Consider the following 16,347-nt stretch of genomic DNA (forward strand, 5'->3'; position numbering starts at 1 on the left):
TTGGTGTTATATGTTTTTTTTTGGGGTAAAGGAGGAATGTTATGTTTGGTCCTGGGTCCACCCATGACACTCTTTACTGCAGGGAGATGATACCAATCTCCCCTGCTGTAATGTGAGCTAATGGTTTGTGCCGGTGACGTAACTGGATTAAATAAAAAGGACCCGGGAAGGTTCCCGCGTGTCCAGTAACCCACAAACTGTGTCCGAGTTTCTGTGCACCGCGGTGCCACTAACATTAACTGCGTTTTGGAGCGGCCTAGCTCAAAACGCAACACATACCACAGCATACATTAGCCTCCTGACCTGAACAGGTGGTAAAACTTGCAGTCTGTTGAGTGTAGTGTCTTCCCCACCCCTGGAGCATACACATGAACGACGCCACAGGTGAGCCGCGTTCAAAACTTACTAATGTACTATGCATTATATCATACTTTCTGTTAACCACACCTTACTACCTCCCATCCGTTGGATACTCCCTGTTTAGAGCCCACCTAGAACCACAAGGGTTCTAGTGTGCATACCTTCAAGATGCTACATCTCCCCCTTCAATACATATAAGTGGTAAACACACCAAAATCACATTTCCTCTCATTTGTCTCCCAGCTCTGGTGGTTAGAGATGATTGAGGTGCACCCTGATCAGGCGCCAGCCCAAAGGCTCAGGCTCTTAAGCCAGACCAGCTGTCAGGGTTGTTTCCTGTACAGTTTCAGGACTCCATGAGTGTCTCCGTAGGTTTTTGAAATGAGATGTGTTCCGAGTGATGGATTGTTCAAGGCGATGTGCTGTCATCATGTGTCCTGTGCATGCCACAACCTTTAAAGGGTCAGCAGCAAAAGGAGTGTCCATTTTTCATTTCTGCTTAACCAAAACCCAGTCTCCTTTGTCAAAGGCTGTTTCTTTGACATGGTGCAGCTGATCTGCTTACGTTTTCTTTTTTCTTTTCCCAACTGGGTCAGTGTCTTGAACCTTGTCAGGATCCACTGACCGATCCAGAGTCCATTGAGGTAGTTTAGTTCCGTAAGCTCTCCCAAAAAGCAAGGTGTCTGGACCTTGCAAGCAAGTCGCTTCCTCCTCACCACTCCTCTGGTAAGTGCTGCCATTGTTTTGGACTTGTTTGGGCTTGTTTGGGCTTGTCTGGGCTTGTTTGGGCTTCTTGGCTTCTCCTCTCCCGGAAGGCCCCACCCCCCTCCCTCCTCCTCGGAGGTCTTCCCACTCCTGACTCCTGCTGCCCCGCCCCCTGCACTCCCATTGGAGGTTTCCCTCCTCCCAGCTGCCACTCCCTCCCACCTCCCCTCTTATGCTGGCCGCAGCGCGAGGTTAGAAGCGACCTCTGACCCTGCATCCTTGCAGGCAGGTCGCTTCCTCCTCACCACTGCTCCGGTAAGTGCTGCCATTGTTTTGGGCTTGTTTGGGCTTGTTTGGGCTTGTCTGGGCTTTTCTGGGCTTTTTTGGGCTTCTTGGCTTCTCCTCTCCCAGAAGGCCCCGCCCTCCCCTCCTCCTCGGAGCTCTTCCCGCTCCTGACTCCTGCTGCCCCCGCCCCCTGTGCTCCCATTGGAGGTTTCCCTCCCTCCTCCCAGCTGCCACTCCCTCCCACCTCCCTTCTTATGCCGGCCGCAGCGCGGACGCGCCACTGGCGCACCGAAGGCACACCAAAGGCAAGCCTGTCTGCGCCTCTCCGCGCCAAAACCGCGCCCAGCACCAGACCCCCTGGCCAACACGCCTCCCGTGCCACCAAACACCTTTACACTGCCAATGAACTCCACGCCCTTAATCCAGGACGCCCCTCCATCTGCTTCCAGTCCATACCGACACGCACCAAAGGACCCTTCTCTGCAAAGCCTTCAATTTCACTTGCAACCTAACCTCCAAACTCCAAATCAAAACAGACAACCGCCTAAGATGCATCCTACTTAACACCCGCTCCGTCCATAAACATGCAATTGAACTCTGGGACCTCCTGACCACATACCCGCCCGACGTTGCATTCCTCACCGAAACCTGGATGAATTCGGCCTCAGAACCAGACCTAGCCATAGCCATACCAGAAAACTACAAGATCACCAAAAGAGACCGAATCAACAGACCAGGAGGAGGAATCGCCACAGGCCACAAAAATACCATAAGAGTGTCTCACCAACTCCAACGACACCATCAACTCCACGGAGCACCTCCACTTCAAAATCCACTTCAACAACACACTCAGAGGAACACTGGTCTACAGACCCCATGGACCCAGACAGCAGTTCTGTGATGACATCGCCGACGCCATCAGCTCCCAAGCCCTCGCCTCCTTGGTGACCTAAACTTCCTACTAGAAAATAACAACGATATTAACACCACCAACCTAATCAACAACCTCGCCAACTTCAGCCTCAAGCAACTCGGCACTACACCCACCCACTCCGCAGGCCACACACTCGACCCCATCTTCTCACCCAGCAACCACGTCTCTTTCAGCCACACCACTGAACTCAGTTGGACAGACCACCGCTGCATCCAATTCTCCTACCAAAAACCAGTCACTCACCACCACCGCACACAACCCCCCCGACGCAACTGGAGCAAAATATCAACGGATCAACTGATCTCCACTCTCGCCTCGGCCCCATCTCCTGGGACCTCGGACCCCAACAGAGCCACCACCAACCTGCATCGCTGGATAGAAGATTGTGCCAACACCCTCGCACCGCTAAAAAAAAAACCAAACACCTCCCACAGAATCAAGGCCAGCTGGTCCACCCCAGAACTACAGGAATCCAAACGGCTATGTCGCAGAATGGAAAAAACCTGGCACCTTGACCCTACCAACTCCAACCACATTGCTTTCAAGGATGCCCTACGCAAACATCACCAACTGATCCGCACACCAAAAAGACCCACTTCAAAAACCGCATCAACGTCAACGCTCACAACAGTAAAGAGCTCTTTGGCATCGTCAACGAGATCTCCAGCCCCAGGACCAGCTCCAACGAACCCCTGCCATCACAGGAGTTCTGCAACTCACTGGCAACCCACTTCCGTCGAAAGATAGAAGAAATCCACAATAGCTTTAAACCCCAGACCCACCAGCTGATTACAAACACCCAAGAACCCAACGCTCCAAGCAACACCCACCTCATCCACACCTGGACCCCCGTCAACATAGAGGACACCGCCACCACCATGGCCTCCATCCACTCCAGATCTGCATCGGACCCCTCCCCACTCCATATCTTCAATAAGCAAACATCATCATCGCCCCCCACCTCTGCAAAACCATCAACAGCTCCTTCGAGTCAGCCACCTTCCCAGAAAGATGGAAGCATGCAGAAATCAACGCCCTGCTAAAGAAACCAAGGGCAGACCCAGACGACCCCAAGAACTACCGGCTGATCTCCCTCCTCCCCTTCCCAGCCAAGGTCATCTAAAAAATTGTAAACAGCCAATTATCACGCTTCCTGGAAGACAGCAAGGTACTCAACACCTCCCAATCCGGATTCCGCAGAAACCACAGCACTGAGACTGCACTCATTGCTGCCACAGACGACATTAGGACCATGCTCGACGAAGGAGAAACAGCAGCACTCATCCTCCTGGACCTCTCCGCAGCTTTCGACACGGTATGTCATCACACTCTCCGCACAAGCCTACACAATGCTGGAATCCGTGACAAGGCACTCGACTGGATCTCGTAATTTCTCTCAGGCAGAACCCAGAGAGTTCGACTCCCACCGTTCCCGTCAGAAGCTTCCAGAATCATCTGTGGCGTTCCCCAAGGATCTTCGCTCAGCCCCACGCTCTTCAACGTTTACATGGCCCCCCCTCGCCAACATCGCACGAATCCACCACATCAACATAGTTTCCTACGCAGACGACACTCAGCTCATCCTCTCCCTCACGAAAGACCCTACAACTGCAAAGAACAACCTCCACAACGGACTTCACGCCATCACCAGCTGGATGGAATCAAGCCACCTCAAGTTAAACACAGACAAGACAGAAATTCTCATCTTTGGCACCAACCCCTCAACTTGGAATGACTCTTGGTGGCCCACCTCCCTAGGAACCGTGCCCTCACCCACCACCCACGCACGCAACCTAGGCTTCATTTTGGACTCCACACTCAGCATGACTCAGCAGGTCAATGCCATCTCCTCTTCCTGCTACAACACTCTCTGCATGCTCTGCAAAATCATCAAGTGGATTCCCATCGAAACCAGTAAAACTGTCACCCACGCCCTGGTCAGCAGCCGATTGGACTACCGAAACGCCCTACATGCAGGAATACCAACCAAACTCCTAACAAAACTGCAAAGAATCCAGAACGCATCCGCCCGCCTCATTCTAGACATTTCCCCCCACCTAAGAGACCTTCACTGGCTACCAGTGTCAAAGAGGATCACCTTCAAACTCCTCATCCACGCACACAAGGCATCCACAACACAGGCCCAGCCTACCTCAACGACAGACTCACCTTCCACACCCCCACCCGCAATCTTCGCTCCGCCAGCCTCGCCTCCATCCCCCGCATCCGCCGCACCACCGTCGGAGGAAGATCCTTCTCTCACCAAGCCGCCAAGACCTGGAACTCCCTACCGCTCCACCTTCGCCAGACCCATGACCTCTTGACATTCAGGAAATGCCTCAAGACAGGGCTCTACGACCAGTACCTCCCCCCCAGCGCCTTGAGACCCTAACGGGTGATTAGTGCGCTCTATAAATCCTTGATTGATTGATTGATTGGACTCTGGAGTTCATCAATAGGCCGGAAGGGCCTGACACATTGCTTGATTCAAGTTGATTCCCTTCAGGAACACTCTTTTAATGACTCTCTTGAGGGTGCTCATGAATCAACTACAGCATTAGCTTGGGGCCAGAGGGGCGTACTCTTTTGGTGTTTGATGTTGAGGTGAACAAGGAATTCTTTAAACTATTTACTATGAAATGGTGGGCCATTATCAGATTTAAGAATCTCTGGGATGCCCCATGATGTAAAAATGTCACCAACTTGTTCTATGACTTTGTTATGAGTTGTCAAGTATAGGTCTTCCACTAAAGGGAAACATGAATATCCGTCCATGAATGCTATGAGATGGTGTCTATTTCCTAAAGGCCCAAAAAAGTCAACTGCAACTGTCTCCCATGCATGGGCAGGAAGGTCAGATGTCACTGGATGTTGCGTCATCTTGGGTGATAGAGATTTGCAAATGTGGAATGCCTTCAACTCTTTCTCAATTCTGTCACCTAGCCGAGGGAACAGAGCCGAGGGCTCTGCTAGTGGCCATAATACCACAGTGTCCTTCATGGGCCAGCTCGATGGCCCTCTGACTGAGGCTTACAGGTATGGCAATTCTCGAGCCTCTTAGTATCACGTCTTCTTCAGTGACGTCTAACTCATCCTGTACATTGTTGAACTTTTGGAATTTAACATCGTCAGCTAGGGGCCGGGTCTTTCTCTTTCAGGATTGAGTGGTAATCTGTTCTTTAATTACGTTCATGTCTTTGTCTGCATTGGTCGCAGCAATGATCTGTTCCACAAATAGAGCCACTGGTGTGCTGGAGTACAGTAAAGAAGAGATATGCTTCAGCTGTCTTGTATGTCGAGTTGTGATGATGCAGCGCATTGGTGAATAATTGTCTACTGGGTTTTGTTCCTTCCCGGGTTTGTCAGTTTCGTAGTTATATTTGTGGAGTCCTAACCCCCACCTCTCTATGTGAGGGGGCATCTTAGCCTTCAGGTTCCCAAAAATTGTAAGCAAGGCCTGGTGGTTTGTGATGATGGTGAATCGTTTTCCTTTTCTGGGTGAGAGTAAGCACATTCTGTATCAGGTAGGCTTCAACCGGCATAGGCCATAATGTGTCTCAGAGCATCTGGATGACTATTGTGTTGAGCAAGGATTGCCCCTAGCCCTACCGGGCTTGCATCAACCATTATTTCAGTATGTAACTTGGGACCAAAATTGGCCATTTCCGTTGCATCCTCAATTGACTGTTTAATGTCTTTGAAACTCTGATCACATTCTGGATACTATTAGAATGGTACATTTTGCTTTGTCAGTTCTCTCAATGGGGCACTCACTGTAGCAAAGTTGCAGAACTGTGGAACCTGTAAAAAAGACAAGAAAAGGCTTGTTGAAAATTGGATGATACGATTGAGCAACAGTTTGCTTACAGTAGTTTAAACTATTGACTTACCTGCTTGTGTTATACATGAATCAATCCTTGTGTTGTTTACCTAATTGTTATACCTCATGGCATACTACATACTGAGTTATTCTTGTGAGTGCTGATAACTCACTAAGATGATTAGTATTGGGCGTGGTTAAAGCGGCCAAAATAGCGTTTGGCTTTTGAGTGAGCTCATCTTGCCTGGCCACAATCTAATCTCATCCTGCCTGACAGTTCCAACCAAAAACGCCCTTGTCGGCCCCTCATTGTAGGGTGGTGCTGGGGACACCGGAGGCCTGCCATCAAGCGAAGGAGGGGCACCAGCGGCCCACGTTGTGATGCATCCAGAGGCCAGTGCTTTGCCCGGGGCATTTGCCCTTCATGAAGACATTGTTGGGACGCAGAGCTAATCTGTGATGGCTAGCCAGTCGCGCTGAGGTTGTTGGGGTGCGGGTGGCCCTCAGCCAAGCCAGAGGGCATCTGTACCTGGGTGAAGAGGAGAGGAAGGCCCCCACGACCAGGGGCAGGGAGGTAGGTGCGGCCTGCGAGAGGCCTTCGAACTGTGTCGTTTTCCTCCCTGCCTCGTGAACTGTGGAGTGGATCAGAGTTTTCTTGGGGCAGGGGCTACTGGGCAGGACCCTGTGGCCCTGCATACGTGGAGCAGCACAGCACCCCGTCTGGAGTGGCTCCAAGGAAAGGGAGCGGCAGCACCTGCTACTGCAGGGCCCTGCTCATTGGAGGCTTTGCGCAGCTCAAAGCCTGCATCACTGTGTGGAGGGCGGCCCTGGTGCCTGACCTCGGGGTCCTCCCTGCACCCCTGGGGCCTTCCTACTGCCTATGGGAGACAGTGCAGCACAGCAGGAGTGGGGAGCACCTGGTGACTGCTGTGGCCTGTGAGTCCTGATTGTGTAGTGGACCCGAACCACCCAAGTGGAGAATTACTGGGGGGGGGTCCTCTGCCTTGTAGTCCTGGGGCAGCACCGCACCTTATCCCCTGGGGAGGCCTTGGGGGCCGCTGTCCTGCCAGTGTGGGAGGGTGTGGTGCAGTTGGAGTGGGGTACAACTGGGGACTGCTGATGCTCACAAGGCTTGACATTGGGGCACTCTTTCATTGGAAGATTGGCATACCTGAGTGGCTGGGTGCCTTCTCACAGGTGACCTTGCAATGCTGGCCACCCCACCCCAGTCTTCAAGGAGACACCTAGTTGCTCTGTGGAGGTGAATCATTTGGTCGGTGCTCAGCAAGCATTTAGAGCCCAGATGGATGATTAAGAGGCCATACCTGTAGAGCGCATGTGCTGCACTGAGCTGCTGTTTGCCATGAGACCACTTGCTGTAGGCATATCACTCTTTCAGAAGTGGTTTATCCGGATGGCAGAATAGGGAGAGGTCTACCCCCATGTGGTTCCTGAGTGCGGGTGTGCCCCCGGCCAACTGCCCCTGCCTGCGCCGCCTCAACCCGTGACCGCTCCCTGCTGACCTGTTAGTGAATGCACTTCTTCTCTGCAACTCAGCAGCTGCAACCCCACGAAGAGGCCTGCTCGGGCTGCCCCCCAGCAAGCGGGCAGGCTTCTTGAGGTCTTTTTACATCATCCTCTACTAGCCCCTTTCTGCTCGACAATGGGGTGCGACAAACCTTCACAGTCGAAGGCCACTCAAACCAAGATGGACCAATACAACACATCCACAGTAGACGGCAGAGGCGTGGTGGAGGGGACCTCACTGGACTTGCTGCCCCGGCCCCATCCAGATGATAACCGTACTCAAGGCAATCAAAGACTCCAAAGAAGTGGTGGAGTCTAAGAAGGAGGGAGTGCACATCGATCTCTCACTCATGCAGCAGGATCCTCGGAAGGTGGCAGAGAGGGTCAGGGAAGCGCGAATATCAACAACTAAGGATGAAATGACATCTGTCAAAGGGCAAGTTTCTCAACTAATCTCCAAGGTGACGGTTTTGGACAAACGTGCAGAGGATGCTGAAAATCGATCATACAGGTACAATTTGAGCCTGGTTGGCTTGCCAGAGGGAGTTTAAGGAACCAACATGGACAAACTCCTAGATAGCTGGTTCTGATCATGTGTCCCTGCCGACAAGCTATCCCGCTGCTTTGTAGTGGAGAAAGCACATTGTGCACTGACTAACAAAACTCCTCCCGGAGCACCTCCCTGTCCTGTCGTGGCATGCATCCTCAAACGCCATGACCGTGACACTATCCTCTGTGAGGCCAGGACCCAACCTGATCTGCGACACGCTAACACAAATATTTTGATTTTTACTGACCATACCAAAGCGGTTCAGCAGCGCCGTCGATACTTTGAGGAAGTAAAACAGAAGCTTTGTGCGCTCAGCATCCGATATATGCTTCTTATTCCCAACCCGGCTCAAAATCATTTTTGCTTCCACCACGTACTTCTTTGACACTCCTGAGCAGGCCTGGGAATAGGCAACGGAGCAGAGGCCTCTACATCTTCAGATGTCGGAAGCCACGGGGGAAGCCGAGGGGGGATGGGGCTACCGCTGCACCCCCCACGGGAACCCCAGAGGAGACACACTAGATCCAGTAATACTAAGTTGCCACCAGGCGAGAGGCGTGAGACAGTGGCCCGTCTCTGGCGGCCATGGTGCCCTGCGAACCAGGAGACCTTCTTCTCTGGCACTCCAGAGATCTTCAAATCCACTGAAAGTTTATCGGAAGTCCTGCCTTGACAAACATGCTTAAACACGGCTAAGGTCTACATGTGCTTTTGGCCCCCTACTACTGCAGAGTATTGGGCTCAGTGGGTGGTGGGTAATGTTACGAATGATCAGATGGTAATTGTTCTTGTACTTAGTTTGGTGTCCCCTTGTGTGCCCCGTGCACTCTAGTAAATGGAAGTCTCCTTTCTTCTTGCTTGTCTTTAATCACTGTCAGGCGTGGTATCCTCACAGGGGCGAACGGGACTCCAGACCATAAAGTCATACTTTCCCTAAATAGTTTCTAATATGTTCTTTATAGGTTCAACATGCTTCATGGGAGAAAGTGTGAGTAGAGGGGCAATTGGGGGAGGGATAATGTATTAACTGTTGCAGTTGTTTTGGTTTTTGTTTGCTTTCTTTTTAGGCGTGTACTGCATTGGTCACTTGGGGTAGGTTATCTAAATGTAAAGCATAATCTGACACAACCACACCCCTACTATGCCCCAAGCAAGGGGCTTGTAACAAGCCCAAATAGGGGCGCACCAGATGGGAAAATGGTCGGGGAATGGGGAGTTTGTTTACTGTTAAATCTTTATTTGTTACAGGTGCTGCTTTCTGTGTATGCTTCACTAGTATGGGTAAAAACACATTGACAGGCAAACATAGAGTATCCAACACACCATGATTTGAGACCTGGCTCCATAAACGATACAACACGTACTTACATCAATTCCCACACACAGAGGGACCACTCACCTCAAACTATCCTGCTTGCTTTAAGACCCCAAAACTTGCTGACATGACACCAATTAGCATCCTGTCTTGGAAAGTCAATGGTCTTCTTGAACCATGTGAAACGTACTGCAGTCCTGAGTTTTGCTCACCCGCACCTCCCAGCAGTATTACTACTTCAAGAGACCCACTTTATGGTAATCAATGCCCCTTTCTGGCGTGTGAGGGCTATAATAGAGATATGATCAGAAAGAAATGTGAATTTAGTGAGAGTATATGCTCCCCCAGTGGCTATCTATACACTCCACTACCACAAGGACAAGGAACATCCGGTAGATGCACTCAGAAAAAGTAAAAGCTCTACCTAAATACCAAACAGTGCTGGGTTGTTAAACAATTGCCCTCACCCACTAGTCATGGCATGCTTCATCACCTCTACCCTCCTTCATGATTTGTCCAAGGTCCTCCTGGATCTCCCACCTGGACTAACTGTCATAGGTGGTGACTTTAATGCAGTTCCAGATCCAGAGATGAATATCAGCAGGCCTCCCAAAGCTTCCTGATGAGCTGGGGCTGGTAATCTTAACAAGGTGACTCTGAAGGGAGTTGCTAAGGGATACTTCCAGGCACAGGAGCGGACTCGCTCCCTCCACATCACCCAGTTGGAAGCCCGTGTCCTTAGACTGGAAGAAAATCTAGCCACAGGTTCACAGTGTGACACCTCTTGCCGACTGAACCTTCTATACGAGGAGATACTTATACAATCTCTGGAGGCTGCTAAACTTATATGGTTTGCCATGATAGCCAGGGTCTATGGTTGGGAAGACAAGAACGGGAAGCTTTTGTACTGGCTGACCACTCAATACCATGCAACGACTAGGATCATGCCCGAAATTGTTGACGAACAGGGGAACACTCTTCATGCTCTCGCAGAGGTGGCACAAGCATTCACCCGCTACTATAAGCATCTATATACAGCGGTTCCTGGGAGAGATTTCCCCTCTTCCTCCCAATTCCTGGACTGGATACCCCTCCCCAGACATTTGCAGGCAGAGACCTGGACACTAGACATGGTTCTTCCAGCCGAGGTGATGGGCAAGGCACTATCTGCGATGGCCCCCAGGAGGCCCCCCAAACCAGATGGTTTTCCAGCAGAATATTATGCCATGTATTGGGATCTCCTGATCCACTGCGTCTTGGCTTTCCACAATGAGGTAGAATAAAGAGGTAGTTTCCCACCGGAAATAGACACAGCCACGATAGTGGTGCTACTGAAAACACAACCCCCCATCAACGGCATGTGTGGACTATTGCCCCATATCTTTCATTAATGGGGAGGTTAAGATCATTGCAACAATGCTTGCCACCAGGTTTAAGCAAATTCTCCCTGCTCTGTCACATCCTGACCAATGCGGCCTCATACCTACATGTGGTACGAGGCAGTGCATCAGGCGACTCCATGTGGACCTGGCCCACCATCGTCAGCTTTCTGCAGATTTAGCATTGCTTTTCATTGACTTTGAAAAAGCATTTGATATGGTAGACTGGTGCTACCTATGGGCAGTGTTGGCATGCGTGGGGATTGGACCCTACTTCCAGAGATTAGTCCAGGTCTCATACTTCAACCCCTTGGCACAGGTCCACATCAACAAAGTCCTCTCTCAGGCATTCCCTATCACCCGGGGCACCAGACAGGTTTGCCCCCTCTCCCTCCTACTTTTAGCACTAGCAACGGACCCACTGGCATGCCTCAACCGAGCTGATGATCAGCTGCGAGTGTAGAAATGGAGTGAATGACATGAAGACCACATTGCTTTGTAAACAGATGATGTCCTTCTTTCCCTTGCAGATCACACTATCTGCACATTCTTTAGTGCTTTGGGAAAGAGTTGGGCCTCAGGATGAATCCTTCCAAATTAATAATGGTGCTCTTGGCCCCCTCCTGCCATTGCTTCGACTGGCAGAACACCATTCCCATCTGTCGTCTCAGCTTTAAATACTTGGGCATGTGGGTAGCTTTACACCCTGAAAGTTCCTGGTCCCTTAACCTTGCACCATTGGAGCGTAGGGCTAAGGCCGGTCTCCTCAAATGGCAAGTTCTTCCCTTGAACGTTATGGGGCAAATAGCTCTGTATATGGTGATGATTCTGCCAGGGTTTTTATACATCTTTCAAAACCTGCTTTTCCTCATACCGTGGACGTGATTTAGAGTTATGGACAGGAGCGCAACTTCCTTTCTGTGGCATGGATCATGTAAGCCTGTCCCTTGCACACTGTCAAAGGTCTCCAAATGATTGGGGGGCTCAGGATGGTTAGCCTCTACTTATACTACTAGGCTTCCTGTCTATTAGCGATTCATGACTGGTTGAATGGAGGTTGGTCAGATCCTGCGTACTAGCTAGAACTGTCCCTTTTGGGGTTCCCCAAATTTTGGTTATGCTTTATGGATCCCCTATCCCTCGGAAGATGCCCTCGATGGCGAAGATGGTGTTCCTGGTATGGAGGGCAGCCCTGCGTCACACTCAATGGAACTTAACACTCATGCAGCAAACACCCCTATTGCACAGAACTTGGCTGTAGGAGTCAGCTTCCCAGCCAGGCTTGGGACATGGGACCTTATAGGCATTTCTTAAGTGGTTGACGTTTGGTCGAGTGCACACATGTGGTACTTCAGGGACCTTCAGACTGACTTTGCACCGGCTAACATACAATTCTACAAATATCTGCAAATAAGACTCGCCCTCCACTCACACGTCCACCTGTCTGCTTCCCTTCCTGAACTCAGCCTGTTAGAAGCCAAGCTCCTCATGGGGGCGATAGGCAAAGGTGGGGTCTCCAAAGTATGCCACACACTGATCATCAACGCCCGGGTACTCTAGACCACCTTAGAGCTAGTTGGGAGAACTGGATAGGCCCCCTCGAGGATGAGGGCTAGAGAGATGCTCTCATGGCGCCGAGGACCATCACTATCTTGGTCAAATGACATCTGATCCAAATATATTACTTGCGTAGTGCATACCTTTCTCCAGCTAGGCTACTCCGGGTTGGTCTTATTCCTGAATTCGTCTGTCTGTGTTGTGATGCTGCTCCAACTGATTTTTATCATGTGGTTTGGCTATGCCCCAGGATCCAAGAGTACTGGGTCACAGGGGTGGGGGAGCTTGAGGTGTTGGAATGGGAGGCTCCCCTTTACCCCTTGGAGCTTCAGCTTGGAGTCCTTGAGGGTTCAGACAGTACAAGAACTGATCAAAAATGTTTAGGCACAGCCCTGATGGTCGCCAAACAGGATGTTGCAAATCACTGGAAGAACTGTGCTCCACTAGCTGTCACTCAATGGTGCCGCGGGGTGGACTGATGTTCACAGCAGGAGAGACCAGTTTACGAGGCCCGGGGTTACCCTTGGCCCATTAATATAAGGTATATGATATATATAGAGAGATATAAATGTATATATATATATCCAACAAAAAGGCTCCACTTAGTCATCAGGAGCACTCTTGGAATTCTCAGCCACATTATTTCCATTTCCCCAGCATGACGCGTTTCGGCTACTTGCCTTTTTCAAATGCTGGTAGTTAAAAGACATTCAAACACAGGTGTTTAAATAAGTTGCTTTCATTGAATTTACTCGTAAGTGAAACAGGACTTCAATTTCCCATAAATCACAAAGCTAGAAAAGTGCTGCCATCATGACATGTCTAAATAGTTGTTTCAAAGTCCCATTCATAATTTCTCTCCAGTAGATTGTATCACCTAAATGGTTCTGGGCACATTACTATAATTTATTATGTCAGGCGCACTCTCAGCCTTAGCATTGCTGTTGAATTTGAAAACGTACGAATGTCAATTCATAAGTAAATAAATATGCTGAGCCATATCATCAAGCTGTCTAATGCCCCCAGTTACTTAACAGTACCTGAAAGCGTTAGTTATAGTAACTAGCGCTAATCCGTGTTGTCATGTCCTGACCCAATGTGGCTGAGAATTCCAAGAGTGCTCCTGATGGCTCAGAAGTGGAGCCTTTTTGTTGGATTTTATTTACGTGCATGCTGCTTGCATGAAGGAGGCACCCATCTAAGAGTTTGGTAACTTGTGCAGCTATTGTGGAATTATATATATATATATATATATATATAAAATATATACACACACACACATATATATATATGTTACCTACTGGCTTGGCGTGGACAGTAGGTAGTTATAGTTAGGACCATTTCTCCATAGAAAAAGCATTTTTTGACTTGCCAATATCTTTGGCGTTGTTTGATAAATCTTCATGAAATTTTCCCAAAAAAGCGTGACAGTGGTCCTTGTTGCGCACAGAAAGATTAGGGGTGATGTGTCAAGTGGGGGCCAAGAAAAAGGGGGGTGGTAAAAAAACATGCATTTTCCATGTTAATTCCCAGAAAGTTTTAAACACGACTACAGCCCGAACCGCTGGAGGGAATTACACCAAATTTGTCAGAAAGGTAGCTTTTGATATGCAAATTACACTTTCAGTTATTTGGTATAAATCCCTACAGTAGTTATTGAGAAATTTAAGGAAATCCAAATTTGTATATCTCTGACACCCTGACCCCTTAGCCCTTGTGCTGGGGTCCCAGAGGGCAAAAAAAGCAAGTTTGAAAAAATTTGTAAAGCTAAATTGCAATGATGTCGCTAATTCGCTGTTTTTTTTTTTTTAAACAAGCGCAGTCTCCCTTGCTTGTTTGATTAAAGCCCCTGAGTGAGTCAGGTACTGGGGACACACAGGCCCCCACCTAGGCTTATTCCTGCCCGGGGGACCACTACCTCCATCCTCACCAGGGCTATATTCAAAGAATGAAGGGGGTCCGTCATGGACCCCCGGGCCCGGGGACCACTACCTCTCCTAGGCTATTTACATGTTGGAGGGGGCCACATGGACCCCCCTCAAGGAGTCATTAATGGCCCTGGAGACCACCACCTGCCACGGCCGGCTCCTGCTATGTCTCAGGGTGCCCAACCCCGGGATGTAGCTGTTTGCTGTGACTTGCCGAGAACATTGACAGTTCCTGACAAGTCACAGCAAACACTCTGCTCGCAGCATGTGAGAGCTGTTAAGCAGCTCTCACTTGCTGCAAGCAGAGGTTTCCTCTGTTTCCTTGCCCGCTGGCAGGGAAACAAAGGAAACAATTGCTTTTGCAGACAGGGGAGCTGCATCTTTAGCCACTCCCTGGTGCAAAAGCAATGCCAGATCCCGCAGGGGACGGGGAGCGGCCTGGGACCGCGGTGGCCTTGAGGCTCTCTCTGGGGTCCCCAACGCACACTGGGTGCCTTGTGGGGCACCCATGATTGATGGCCGGGCCCAGAGGGATATGTTCCCCAGGGCCGAAATTGGCCAGGGGAGGGGCGCTGCACGGTCCCCTCCTCCGAAAAAATAAGAATAATAAAAGGCGGGGCCCCGGGACCGAAATCGGCACGCCCCCCCCAAAAAAATATTAAAGGGTCATTCGGGTCTAAACCCCAACAGGAAGCACTTACAAATATAAATGTAGCTGGTGCCCCAGTTGAAGCTCCACTTTTGAAAGGACAAAGGCCGTGCGCCGCATGGGGTTGGATAGTTGGCTGCAGAGACTGGCTGCAGGTCAGGCCCTCCGGGCAACCCCCACTACGCACATTCAGCCATGCATGGCATAGGGTTGGGTGGTTATAGGGGTTTGGCAGCCAGGCCAGGCTACAGGCCAGGCCCTGTGGGCAACTCCCGCTGTGCACAGTCAGAGGCCATGCGTGGCGGTAGTTGGATTAACGTATAGTAATAAAAAGTATTTTCCGCAAAAAAAACATAGAAATTGAATGAAAAAACAACGGATATGGGGACGTTATAGTTAGGAAATAGAATTAATAAAACCATAGAAATTCACTCAAAAAAACAAAGGTTACAGGGAGGTTATTGTTCGGTTCTGAATTTACTCACACAAAACCATTGAAATTCAGCAGTTATAGTTTGAGTTATTTCAAGCTCGCGGCCTAAGATAACTATAACTCGTGCCCTTGCCGTGCACTGCTAATTACCACAGATATGACAACTTTTAAAACATCAATAAAAATGTTAATGTAACATTAAAAGACAAATTATTGAACAAAAAACTCATAGTTACCTTAGGCCGCGGGTTATAGTTACCTAAAATAACTCTAACTGCTGAATTTGTATGGTTTTGTGTGAGTAAATTCAGAACATGACTTTCAGGAATTGTAAGAGGGGGGCACTTGGGCCCCCCCAACAGCTCCAGGGACCACCACCTCCCAGGGATTTAATGTAAATCTATGTGGGGGGGGGATACATGACCCCTGCAGCCCTTGGGGACCATCACCTCAGTGGGGCAAACACAAAAAAATGGAAAGGGGTTCATTTTGGATCCCCGCAGCCCCTGAGACCACCACCTCCACAGGGCTGTTTTTGTTGGAGGTGGGCCTTGTGGCCCCCTCATGGAGCAACTGATTGTCCTAGGGACATAGCTGTCTGCTGTGGCTTGGCAAAAGGTTTTGATGGCTGCCGCCAAGTCACAGCAAACACTCTGCTCGCAGGGAGGGAAAGCATTCAAACAGCTGTTACTTGCTGCGAGCAGAAGTTTCCTCTGTTTCCGAGTCAGAGGAAACAATTGTTCTCACAGATAGAGAGCTGCTTTTGCGCCCTTGCAATGCACTGCTAATTACTCCACAAATTACGGCACTCCGGACATCTTTGATAATATCAATGTAATATTCGTAGTACAATTTTTGACGAAAAAACTGTGCATGGCAGGGGCGCGAGTTACAGTTACCTTAGA

Source organism: Pleurodeles waltl, chromosome 5 (assembly GCF_031143425.1).
Source record: "Pleurodeles waltl isolate 20211129_DDA chromosome 5, aPleWal1.hap1.20221129, whole genome shotgun sequence".
Lineage (NCBI taxonomy): Eukaryota > Metazoa > Chordata > Amphibia > Caudata > Salamandridae > Pleurodeles > Pleurodeles waltl.